This window comes from Pantherophis guttatus, chromosome 1, assembly GCF_059756535.1.
Source record: "Pantherophis guttatus breed Tessera chromosome 1, ASM5975653v1, whole genome shotgun sequence".
NCBI classification, from domain to species: Eukaryota; Metazoa; Chordata; class Lepidosauria; order Squamata; family Colubridae; genus Pantherophis; species Pantherophis guttatus.
In genome coordinates, this window is record NC_142063.1 from 134,377,226 (window position 1) to 134,389,771 (window position 12,546).

The following is a 12,546-nucleotide window of genomic DNA, read 5'->3' on the forward strand; positions in this document are numbered from 1 at the left end:
GTCCATATGCTGACTCTATAAACCGCTTGGAGAGGGCTGTAAAAAGCACTGTGAAGCGGTATATAAGTCTTAAGTGCTATTGCTAGTGCTGGGAAGCCCACCACTCCGTGTGGCGTTTGGGAACGTCAAACTCCGGCGTGGTAGCCTGGGATAACTCAAGACCCGACCGCCTTAAATGGCGACCGGTCCCCTCAGCCCCAACCCTCAGGGGCCGAAAGCCGGGCCTGGAGGGGGGGGTGGGGCACGGACGGGGAAGGGGAGGGGACTCGGAGCGCCTTTTCGCTCAGCGTCCCACTCGGCTTTCCCGGGCGTGGGTTCTTCACGTTTCTCGCTCCGCGATTCCACGCGCCCGGGAAAGCCCGCCTGGCCGGCTGGCTGCTTCTACTTATCGTTGCCGGCGGAGGCGGGTGGGCGGGGCGGCTGGCCGGCGGGAGCCACCCAGCAGCCAATGGCGTGGCGGCGCCTTACAGCAGATGGCGTTCGCCGGCGAGCCTGAGCGAGCCTTCCCCGCCGGAGGAGCTTGACACCTCGCGGGGGTCTGTGGCATCGGCGCCGGGCTATGGGTGGGCTGCTGCCAGACCTTCACCTTCCTCCGCCCGGGGAAGCGCGTCCCCGCCTCTCCCGTCGCCAGACCCAGGCGAGTCCGGTAAGTGCTCCAGTCCAGCCCGCTTCGCTTCCGTGCAGGAGCCTCTCAAGCTTCGCTCCGTTTGGCGCAGGATGCCAACTTGGGATGGGGAGGGAGAGATGGGTCAGGCGAAGGCTCCCCGGGCAAAGCCCCGCTCTTCCTCCCCGTGCTTTTCCCGTCACGCTTTTCCTCCGGAGGTTACCGAGGGATCGGGGCACGGGAAGCGGCAGGCAGGATCGAATATGCCCGCATCTCCAAGGGTGCCTACCGCCTTACCGGAGAGTAAACCCCCGCTCCCCTTGAAGTCGGCAGGGACTTACTTCGGAAGAGACGAGCGCCGGATTGCGCCGAGCGCCAGCAGACAAGCCGGGGAGAGGATTGCGCGTTGTAGATGATCCCCGGTCTCCGATCCGACTTTTCCTTGAAATGGCATTTCCTTCGCCTTTCCTCTTGTTTTGTCTAAAAAAAAAAAATTAAAATTTAAAAAAAAAAAATCAGCCGTCGTTAACTGAAAATCTAGGGTCGACACGGTCAAATTTGATCCGACCCAAATTGCTGACACGTCCAAAGGATTTCCGTGGCTTCCCAGAAGAATTTGTGTTCTTCGCTCCCTTAAAAAAAAAAAAAAAATCACACACACACACACACACACACTCCTTGGGATGGTTGTTAATCTGCATTGCGATTGCTTAATCCTCCCATCTCCCCCCCCCCGCACCGCCCCCCCCCGTCCCCTTATTCCTGCCACCGATACAACCCAGAAGTTTGCAGACGACCGCAGTATGCTAGTTCCTTAGTGAGGAACGTGAGAGCAGGTTGGAAGCATAACATTGCAAGGAAATGGTGTAAAAATCTGTGGCGGTGCTCAGATTTGCAAAGTATCCTGATAGGTTTCAGAAAAGGATGGGTGCAACTAGGGGAGAGCCTAAACTGACTTGGGACCCAGCCTTGCAGAAGCCGGAGAAGTGAGCAAATTATTGTAAGGTAGCAAAGGGAAGAAGGTCCTGTAGTCTGAGTAAGTAGCACTGACACCAATGTGACTTGCTTTACAGTAAACATACAGTATATGGCATTCGGTTGGTAGAGAATTTAGAAGGTTTTAATTCAGGTGAGGAGGGGGAGGTTGGAGTTCTCCTTGTTAACATGTTGAAGAATAGATTGTACATGTGACTTTTAAATGAAATTGCACAGTTTAGTAGTGTTTCTGGTCTACACTATACCAGTTATCTTAATATAAAAATACAGCTGTCCTGTTTAGGATTAAGCATCTGGCAAGAAATAAAAGCACAGACCCACTGATTCTATTTTTCTGTTTTTCCCTTGTTTCAAGTACTTTCCTTTCTTCTTCCACAGTGGTTTTTTCCCCAGAGACTGAAGACTATATTGGTATCATTTCTTTGGAACATATTCTTTAAAATCAATGGGGCTATGTTTTTTTTTTTTTTTAAAAAGCCTCACAGGTTGCTATTCAGATGGAGCTCAGATTTTATTTTATGGAAAGTAGAGAAAAGAACTAGCCACAGTTCTGGCATTTTAAAATAAATATTAGACACACGTACGATAAGTCGCTAGGGGTATAACCCTCACCTTGTTTGTGTGTGAGTTGTTTGTGTTTATAAGTGATGTCTAGTACTGAATATACAACAGAACCTTTATCTCTGTGTATGATTTGGGGAACTCCCCCCCCCCCATTTCTTAATGTCTCAGCAGGTGGCAGCACCTAACTTTCCAGGGCTTGGAAGCTAAGCAAGGGTTAGTATTGGGAGACCACCATCAAAATATCAGAATATCCAGGGTGAAGGCTAATCTAGACTGGGAAGTTAAAAAAAAATAATGCAGGTGATGGTAAGTCTCTTCTCTGTCTTTGCCAAGGAAACTGCATCTGCGTAGTTATCAGGTGCTGAGTTCTACTTTGGAGTGGTGGTGGTATTTCTGCCTTTCTTGGTTCAGTTAGTAGTTGAATGTCAAGATGATGAATTTATGTCTCAGGCAGCGGTGTCAAGGATAGTGCAGGTTTGTTGAGTAACTAGAAGGCAGCTAATCTTCAGGGACACTGCTTTTGCGTTCCACGCTCTCTGTTAGCAATAGCTGCTTCGAGGTGGCTTCAGGAAATAGAGAAAACTTTTTAGGTTCCTAATAAAATCAAGACATTTCATTAAGGGGGCTGTTTTTCAATGTGGAATACTTCTTCTTGGCAGAAAGACAAATTAGTCTTTGGAAGAGAAGAGCACATATTTTGAGTGGCTTTTTTGAAAGTTGCAGTGATTGAATACTTATTCAGGTATCACTTTTCTTTCAGATTTTTGAAATTGTGCAGATAGTGCTTTGCCTGTCTATTAAAAAAAAACCCTCTTCTTTGGTTTGGAGGTTGTTTCTTACATACTAATACTGGATTACTTTTGGATTTGTCTTCTTAGTCTTTTAAAGAATCAGTGGATTATACTGTTCTTACTACTTGTTTAATTTATGGTTTGATCAGTAGTTAAAAAGTCATTAATCTGGAGGTCAACTGGATCATCTTTATGTTCTACTTACCTACTGAGCTTTGAAAAGAAAATCACCAAGATCAAATGATGAATAATGCTTTTCCTTTGGTAAAAAGCAATTGACAGCAATAGATTTTTGTTTTTTCATATCCTTTCCGCCTTTTAATTCTCTACAACTTTTTTCAATCTGTTGCTTTCCAGATGTGACATATCACAGCTTCCATAATGCTTGGACAGCATATGCATTGGTTTAGGAATGATGAGATTTGTGTTTAAAGATTATTGATGGTACCAATATGGGAAGAATTTGATGTTTCTTTTACAATAATTGCATGGAAGATACAGTGCTTCAAAAAGTTAATATGCTCGTGAAAAAGTCCTTGCCTCAATGAGTTTAATGATTGACAGCACAATCCTGAGCATGTTTATTTTAAAGTCAGTGGCATTACAATCATTTCCAAGTGAGAGTGTGTGCTAATAGAATTGTTTTTGACACTTTTTGGAAAAAAAAACCAATTGAATTCAGTGAAATACAAGGGGTGCTGGGCAAAATTATACATAAGTGTTTAGCTTTGCAGTCTAATAATCTTCAATTTTTATACTTACTTACTGTAATTTACCTATCTCATAGCTTAGTTCTATGGATCAAGAAGACTTGCTCTCAAGTAAATGAGTTCAAGATTGTATCTTTGTTGGATCTACTAAATAACAATGCACAGGATTGGACTCTATAGCTATAATTCATAGCATACCAATCTTCTTGGCTCTACAAATGTCTCTTTCATAATAATTCCCAGTAATTCCCATGGTATTTATTCTTGCCATCTTATTTAGTTTGAGAGTAAGCCCATGTAACCTTGGGATTTCTTTTCTGAGCAGTAAATATACATTGGAGATGGCTGTTGATATATTTCACATAGTTCTGTACTTAGTTTTGGGTTTTGATGATACAACGAGACTTCTTTCCGTTGCAGTTAGGATCAGGGTATGGATTTTTAAAAATAGGATATCCTTTTCTGACCTTAATTAAACTTAAACTTAATGAAAAGAGGGATTCTCTGGGTATGTGTAAGTGTGGCTACAACTATTTCTTCGAAGTACTCTGGCAAATCTGTTCAATAAAAAAGGGTAGATGGAGGCAAAGCCTTTAAAATTCACTGTTGAAGTGCCAACCAAGCAATGCAATAGTATTTAAATCAGTGATGGGAAGGATAACAAGATAGCAATCATAGATAGTGGCAAGAAGCAATCACAAACCATGGATATATACGTGCTTATCATAATAAAATATTCAATATCAAAGATTCAAATAAGAAGCATAATCATATAACAGCTAACTACAATACAAGACAAAGTTAAAAGTTTATACCTAACCATATTTGCTTGGAAGGCAGTTTTAAATGGGACAATCTTAAGATTTTATATATATATTTATGAATGAGTGTGACAGTACTGGACCACTCTTCCCTTTAATGTTCTCAAATGCAGTGACCACATTGGCTGCAGAAGATGGCAGAATTACAACTGTATGAACCTTGTCGTAGAGGAAGAAACTGCCTCTCCCCATAGCTAATGTTTCTTCTGTGATAATAACCTTCGATCTCATTTTTTAAACCATCAAGTTTTCCCATCTAGCCCATCCTTTCAAATCCTTTGTGTTCTCATTACTTTTGACTTCCTCTTGTTTTACTCAGGACTGCTTTGATGTACTTTCCTATTTTATAGTGAACGTGGATAGGAAGGTCAAGAGTTGCTTCCCTTCTGGTTTTGAAGGCTGCCCCTCCCACCTAATAACAAGGATAAGAGGGCTTAACCTTGTCACCCACTCATAAAACAGGAAGTGGCATCTTCATAAGGACTGAATCTTGCAAGGAGTCACCCACAGTACTGCTTCCAAGGAAGCCTTTTAGAAATCCAGGAGAGCTGCCCAGGGCTGCCAAATGAGCTGTCAATCATTGTTAACTTGGTGAGACAGGGAGAAAAATGACTGGAGTTTAAGCTCTGGAGCTTAGACTTATCTAAAGGCTTTGACTTCTTTGCACAGCAGAGGACAAATTATCTGTACATGGCTTCATTTTTGTCTGCAGTAGAGTCTGACTTAGCCAAGTCATATCCAATAGCCTTCTGCTGAGTAAACCTATTCCCTAATAATGGGTTAAGTGTCTGAAGCATCAAGATTTATTGTCAAGCTCTGCTGTGAAGCTTAGACATATTGGATCCAATAATGTAAATGGCTCAATTATGAGAGGAATGTGTAGTTCAACCCTATGTTGAACCTTTTCAGCAACCCTGCTGAAAAGTAAGAGTTACCCTGTGGTAAGATGGGTGGCCAATAAACTTTACAAATAACATAAATAAAAAATAAAAACATTATTTTTGACTGAAGTAAGGCTTATTCTCAGGAATGAGTGTGTAAGCCTATAGCATTGGAGCTTGCTATAGGAATACAAGTAATACTCGGTTAATGATGCTAATTGTGACTGGAAATTCTGCTGTTAAGCAATGATGAGAGTCCCGACTGCTGTCATAAAGTGAGGAACGCATGGGTCATTAAGCGAGGACCTTAGATGACTCTCACTTCTGTCCACCTTTCTTGTGGACTTTGCTTGACGGCAAAGAAAAAGATTGCAAATTGCAATGCTGTTATCATAGCTAAAAGTATGAGATCTGGTCATAACTACTATTCTTTTAGCGCTGCTTTAGGTTTGAATGGTTGCTGAACAAGTGGTCCTTAAACGAGGACACTTGTAAGCACGTTTAAGACACCATGGCTGCTGCTCTGTTTGGAAAATATATCTTCTTTCTCCTTGAAGAAAAACTCTGAGAACTGCTCACAATCCATAAAGTATAATTGGATTATGACAAATAAAGAGGTTTTAATAGTGTTGTATTAATATTTTTAATCAATTTTTTGATTTTATATTACAAATACATATCAATGCGTGAACAGTGTGACATCTGGGTGCATACATTTTAGTACAAATTAAATAATATTATTAATCATAGTTATCACTTTATTATCAATAGTAATACACATTTATATCAAATTATAATCTTTCATTACTTCATATTGTTTAAACATACATAATACTACCCCTGTTCAATCTCTAAGCCTCTCTCTTATCATTACACTTATCTTATCGTATAAAAATGTGTATACTAATATTTCCCCTTCTTATTTCTATCTTATTTCTAATTTATATTCATGTGACCATTATATTAAAAGACGTTCCCTTTTTACAATATTATCCTTCATTATTTCATTGTTCGATATTTAAATATGCAATTCTAATACCAATCACAATATTAAGCATACAAATTAATTCTATTCATTTTCTTTATATTCATCCAATCTATATGATTCCACCATTAATACACCTGTTTATACCAGTTTTAAAATATGTTCTTTCATCGTTTTATTAGCCATTATTTATTCTTCATTATTTCATTATTCAATATTTCAATATATTATTCTGATGCCAATCACAATATTATTTAAACATACAAAATAACTCTATTCATATTCTTGCTTTCATCCAATCTTTATGATTCTAGTATTAATACACATGTTTATATTAAAATATGTTCTTTTCATTATTTAATTGCTCAGTGTTTATCAATCACATTATTGTTTAAGCTTGTCTATTCTAATTTCTCCTTATGTCACCATTTTAAAAAAAGGAAAGAAAACAAAAAAATATATTTTTCCTCCTTCTCTTTCTTCTTTTTCCTATCTGCCTTCTGTCCATCATCTCTTGCCCACATCAGTACTTTAATTCTTACTCTTTTTTTAACTTGCCTCCCATATTCTATTAAATCTTTATCTCTGTCTGTATCTGTGTCTACATCCTGTCTAGTCAATCTAAGTGCTTCTCCCATCCCTACCCTTTTCCATTGTCTAGCTTTAAAGTTATCAGCCCTAACCCCTGTCTCCCTTCCCAAAGTATCTTCCTGCTCCTCCTGTTCTCTTTTCAGATCTCTTGACATATTTTCCCACGATTAGATTCATCAAACATTATTAATTTTATTAATGACTCCTCATTATCTTTTTTCTGTTGATTTCTCAATTCTGTTTTTCCCTATATTCCTTCTGCTAGCTCCTTACTTTCCTGGGCATCTTGTTCATTACTCATTGTCCTTTCTTTGATGTTTTCCAATTTTTGATCTATGCTGTCCATTAATTCTATCATCGCTTTATGCTCTTGCTGTATAATATCCTTTATGCTTTGAAACATCAAATCCATCTCGATCAAAGTTCTGCTTGTTTGCTCCTTCTGTTGCTCTTATCTTGTTTTAATAAATGCCACTTTTAGTCAATAGCCCAAGAACCATTTATTCCAACCTGAGGTTACTCTTCAAAGTATCTGCTGATCACAGTTCTTTATATAAATAAATAATCAGGTCCATTTATATAGTCCAGGGAGTTATCCAAGCCTCTTTGAGTCACCTTTCTAGATTCAGTCAAAAACCTTAACATTCAGGGGTCACTTTAATTAAATGTCTTCCTTGTTCTCATGTTTTAATCTCCAGTGGTCATAGGGTAGATGTATATAGTCCAGTAAATATTTTTGCAGTCCTTTAAATGGGTATTCCCAGGCTTGTATATTTTCCTTTGATCAGCAGGTGGCACTCTTAAGTTAATTTTCACTATTACTAAAAATCTGATTTTAATTATTTTAAATTGTAATTCAATTATAGAACCAATGTTAATTTTTAAATCCATAGTTCCAATATTTTATTTTAAATTGCCTTCCCAATGTCCGTCTTCCCAATTTGAAAATTCAATTTCCTGTGTTTTTAAAGAAAAAAATCTCTCTTTAATCCTTTCCTTCCAGTCTGGGAAATTTCTCAAAGTGTCTGATTGCCACTTTCAATAGTTCTGAGTAAAATCCCATTTCTCTTTTGGGGGGTAACTTTTGGGTAAAAAAAAATCTTCTCATCCAGTTCCACGCTGTTCACCAAAATCCAGTTCAGCTCATAGCTTAGGTGGTCATCAGCTGTCCCAGTTTTGTGGCAGCCATCTTAGGCTGTCTCTTCTCCTTGTCTTGGCTGAGAGGGAAAGTAAACCCCAGGTCAAGCAGGAGAGGTGCAACTCTCTGAGACCTCACAGGGTGTCCCTCTTTGTTTCACTGCCCCTCCAAGGCAGCTTTGGCTTCTTTCGGAGCCCACCAACGGGGAGAACTCAGCACGGAAGTGCAGACATCCGCTCTCCCTGTCCGATCTCGATGTGATGTCAGCCGGAAGTCCATAGTGTGTGTTGTATTAATATTGTGCTATATTCAACTTCCCTATAGATATAGATATATGTGATGAAAATGTGAGGTTTAATTCAGTGGGGGAAACCCATCGTATGTGTATCCACGCAATTTTGTTTCCATTTTGGATATTTTATAAAATAGCCTTTTCTGAATTTCAGTCTATGCCTACAATTGATGTTGCTAAATTTAACAGGCATGCCTGGCTAAGCAGAGATATGCTGATCTGAATAGAAGCCCCTCAATGCATTCAGATGTGAGGCTAACGCTGCTGATTGGATGATTAAAACCCCATTGAAGTTGATAGGATTGAAGGGGTTTAACTGTGCATAGGGCTGTAACCTCCATTTGTATTTTTTGGCACACCATTTTAGTACTCATTTTTTTCCCCCAGTGCTGTACCTGGAGGACTAGACAGATGCTAGCTGCTGTGCTCCATATGTATCCATTATGGTAGGCTGCTAACTTGTGCCCTGGAGTCATGTTCCATCCTCCTTCATTACATTTGGATCAGGAAGAGCATTCAAACAAGTTTGATGCGTTGTAGCTGTTGCTTGCAAGATGCTGTTTGCCTACAATTTTTCTCCCCTTTACAGTTCTGGCTATGATTCTTTTTCTGATCTGTTTTTTTAAATAATTATTGAATTTTTAAAATATTTTTTTAGATAATCTGAGGAAACCTTTTCTATAGTGTCAACTGCTATAAATACAAAGAGCTGCATGCCACTTTATGAAATATTTTTGTGGTGTTTAGACTCATGTTGTTGTTTTGTTATATCACTGAGGCTTACAGTAGGAGTCAGAAGCTGATTTCCTGAACCCCTTGAGGAATTCAGAGACTATAGAGCTCTCCTTCTCTTTTGGTAGACTCCCATTCTTTAACAATTCTCCAAATCCACACAGAATTTTGAAGTGCTGTGCTATGTTCTAATCGTGCCATAATAATCTCTGTCAGTGAAATAAATACTGATAGCTTGTCCTGGGAGCCTAACCACATTCTAAGCTATTGTTTGCTTTAAGTATGTTATACGAAGTAAATAAGGATTCATACTGCAGGCTAAATTGAACTAAGCAAAACACATTAGCACAATGTTTGAACCCAGTCATTACCACTTGTGATGGCAAATGAATATCCATGCCAGATGTTCAACAGCAACTTAATCTGTTCTCCGATGAGTCAACCACGGTGGTGGAAGGATCTGTCTAACCCCACTTTGCCTTCAGTTGCCCACTTTCTGAAAAAGGGAAAAAAGGGACAAATAACCCTGTCCTGCTGTATTTTAAATATAGCCGGCTCATTCTCCAGCCTGGCAAATTTCTTCATAGCCTTTGGGGAAGACGTGGGATAAATCCCCCACGTGACCTTAATTATCAGCAGGAAATAATGTGTGTGATAAATATTTACCTACGTTAATTGTTGCAGTTGTGAAATAGTTACATATACAGTGTATTATCACAGCACTTTCCATAGTGCTTTCCCCCTTTTCTTTCTATGAAATAATTTCATAATTATCATATTCACTCTTATTCAGAGATAAGAGGACTCAAAGAAGTAGATAAAAGGGCAATATAATCACAGCCACAAAACTATAGAGTTCTTACAAATGGAATCAAAGCCAAATCGGTGAAATAGTTTTTATGTTTGAAAACACTTTGTATGGGACAGATGCAGGGATAGGTTCTACTTATCTTTACTACCGGTTCGCAACTGGGCTGCGTGTGTGTGTGAGCGAAGTGAGTGCGTGCATGAGCTTCTGCGCATGTGCCGAAGCGTCCTGATGACGTTGGGGTTGGTGGGCAGAGCCTCCTGCCAGTTTTATTACCGGTTCTATAGAACTGGTCTGAACCGGGGCAACCCACCATTGGACAGATGGTCTGAGAAGTGAATGGGAAACACAAAAAGTTTCCTCATTCATATATAGACTGATAACACAATTAACCATCCCAGGAAATGATTTTAAGAATCATGTTATGAAATCTTCTTGGGTAATTTTTTTTGATTAAGTCTCCCCGGATATGGTTGTCATCTGGTTTTAAGAGCAGATGACTTTTAAAATGGATTAGTTCAGTGGTGTCAACATAATCTTGCATTACTTTTTAATTTATATATGAAGTTTGGTATCAGTACAGGTAGTCCTTGATATACAACCATTTGTTTAGTGACTGTTCAAACTTACAGCAACACTGAAAAAAGTGTGTTATGATGATGTATTTATGACTGTTGCAATGTCCCAGGATCATGTGATCATTTTTTATGACCTTCTGACAGACAAAGTCACTGGGGAAGCCAGATTCATTTCAGAACCATGTTACTAAGTTAACAACTTGCAGTGATTCATTTAGCAACTGTGAAAGAAAGGTAATAATATGCGACAAAATTCACTTAACAATGGTTTTGCTTAGCAGTGGAAATTTGGGGCTCAATTATGGCTGTAAACTGAGGATTCCCTGCACCTAGTTTTGGGGGTATCTGCTTTGAGATGGATCTTTCTATCTCATGCTGAATTGGCGGTTTAGGGTCCTCCCTCCAAGAGATGGGAAGGGGAATCTGAAGGAAGATCTTCTCAGTGGTTGTCCTATTTTTATGGAACAGCTTCCGCTCAGAAGCCTGGATGGGGCTCTTTGTTGTTGTCCTTTAGGACAGGTGTCGCCAACCTTGGCAACTTTAAGACTTTTGGACTTCCAGGTTTGCTGGCTGAGGAATTCTGGGAGTTGAAGTCCACAAGTCTTAAAGTTGCCATGGTTGGAGACACCTGCTTTAGGAGGTCACAAAAGACAATTTTGTGGAGGTTGAATTGTTCGCACATTGGATATATTTTATGGATGTGGATGTTGGTTTATTTTTTTGCAATTGGTTAGGGTTTAGGGTTAATTGGTTGCTTTATTTGGAACTGTATTTTAAAGTGTAAATCTCTTACTCCTGATTAAATCTTTACTTTACTTTACTTTACTTTTGATTTATATACCGCCCTACTCCCAAAGGACTCAGGGCGGTGAACAGCCAACAATAAAATACATACATACAAAATTTAAAAAGCAGAGATAAAATCGAATTAAATAGTTTGGCCCAGACAGATTTAAAACCTCAATCAATTTAAAACAAATTTAAACTTTGAATATTAAAAAATCTTATCTTTAAATGGTTTTATAGAATTATATTGCAAAGTTATGGTTTATATTTGACTTAACGTTGTTTCAGTATGGAGATATATAAATGCTTGAATAAATATAGTGCCGAATAATGCTTATTGAAGATAGATTGGGTAGGTTTAAGGCAGTAGATAAGGACATATTCAGTGCCTGGTATAAATCCAGCTGGTAAATTATGTTTAGTATTAAAACAAGCATTAGACCGGCACTAATCTATATTGGAGTTGTCTTATTGAGATACAAACTTAGCTTGCTCAATGCTCTACTGTGAATTACTGCATCAACATCATCCAAACCAGACCATGATTCAGACTGTGGTTTAAGGACTCCTTTTTGCCCCCTGCCTATAAACATGGATTTTGACTTGGTTTCTTTAATTATGGTCCAGCATGTCATCTGAGCCTAGACAAATGGCTGTTTTATTGTTAAGAAGCCGCTATCCTTCAGGGAATAAGACAGTAGAGACCATAACATGGAGCTTCTCTTGGAGAGCACCTCTGCTACTCCCAATATTTTTTTTACTGTGGACATGTAGCATAGTCCTTTCTAAAAATAAAAAAGTCTATAAAAGGATTGGTTTTCCCCTAGTTCGCAGGAGGCAATGTGTGTCTAATTTTTAAATCAATTTCCCAGCCTCTGTCAATGTGATTGGGATTCTACCTGTAGAAGGAAGGAATACGCTGAGCTCTTATAGTTGTTTCAGATGTTGTCTTGGACATGCACTATTTCCAAATCTCTCACTCCTGGTTAACAGTAGGACATCCTCCTGGATGTGCACAAGTTAGCTTGAATGTCTTCATCATGGAGGAACTAATCATATGAATGGCTGGGGAGACATTTTGGGAACATAGGCAGATTGCAGACATGATCTTTGCATTCTTGGTATCATATTAAAAAGTCTTACCATGTAAAAATGGCTTGAATTATTCTTCAGACATAGTTACATTCACACCTAATCCATTTCCTATATATACTGTAGCTTTATCATAAGGCACAATAATACATTATATTATTTGGGTACTGTGTACCC

The 12,546-nt window shown here is 39.1% G+C and overlaps 1 protein-coding gene across 1 annotated transcript in view; it reads left to right on the plus strand.

The window, feature by feature from the left end:
• Positions 1–279: 279 nt before the first annotated feature.
• Positions 280–12,546, plus strand: part of THSD7B (thrombospondin type 1 domain containing 7B) — a 550,701-nt gene continuing 538,434 nt past the window's right edge. The window contains exon 1 of the mRNA XM_060687945.2: positions 280–646. The gene's annotated coding sequence lies outside the window, so the exon portion shown is untranslated. The remainder of the gene's footprint in view (positions 647–12,546) is intronic.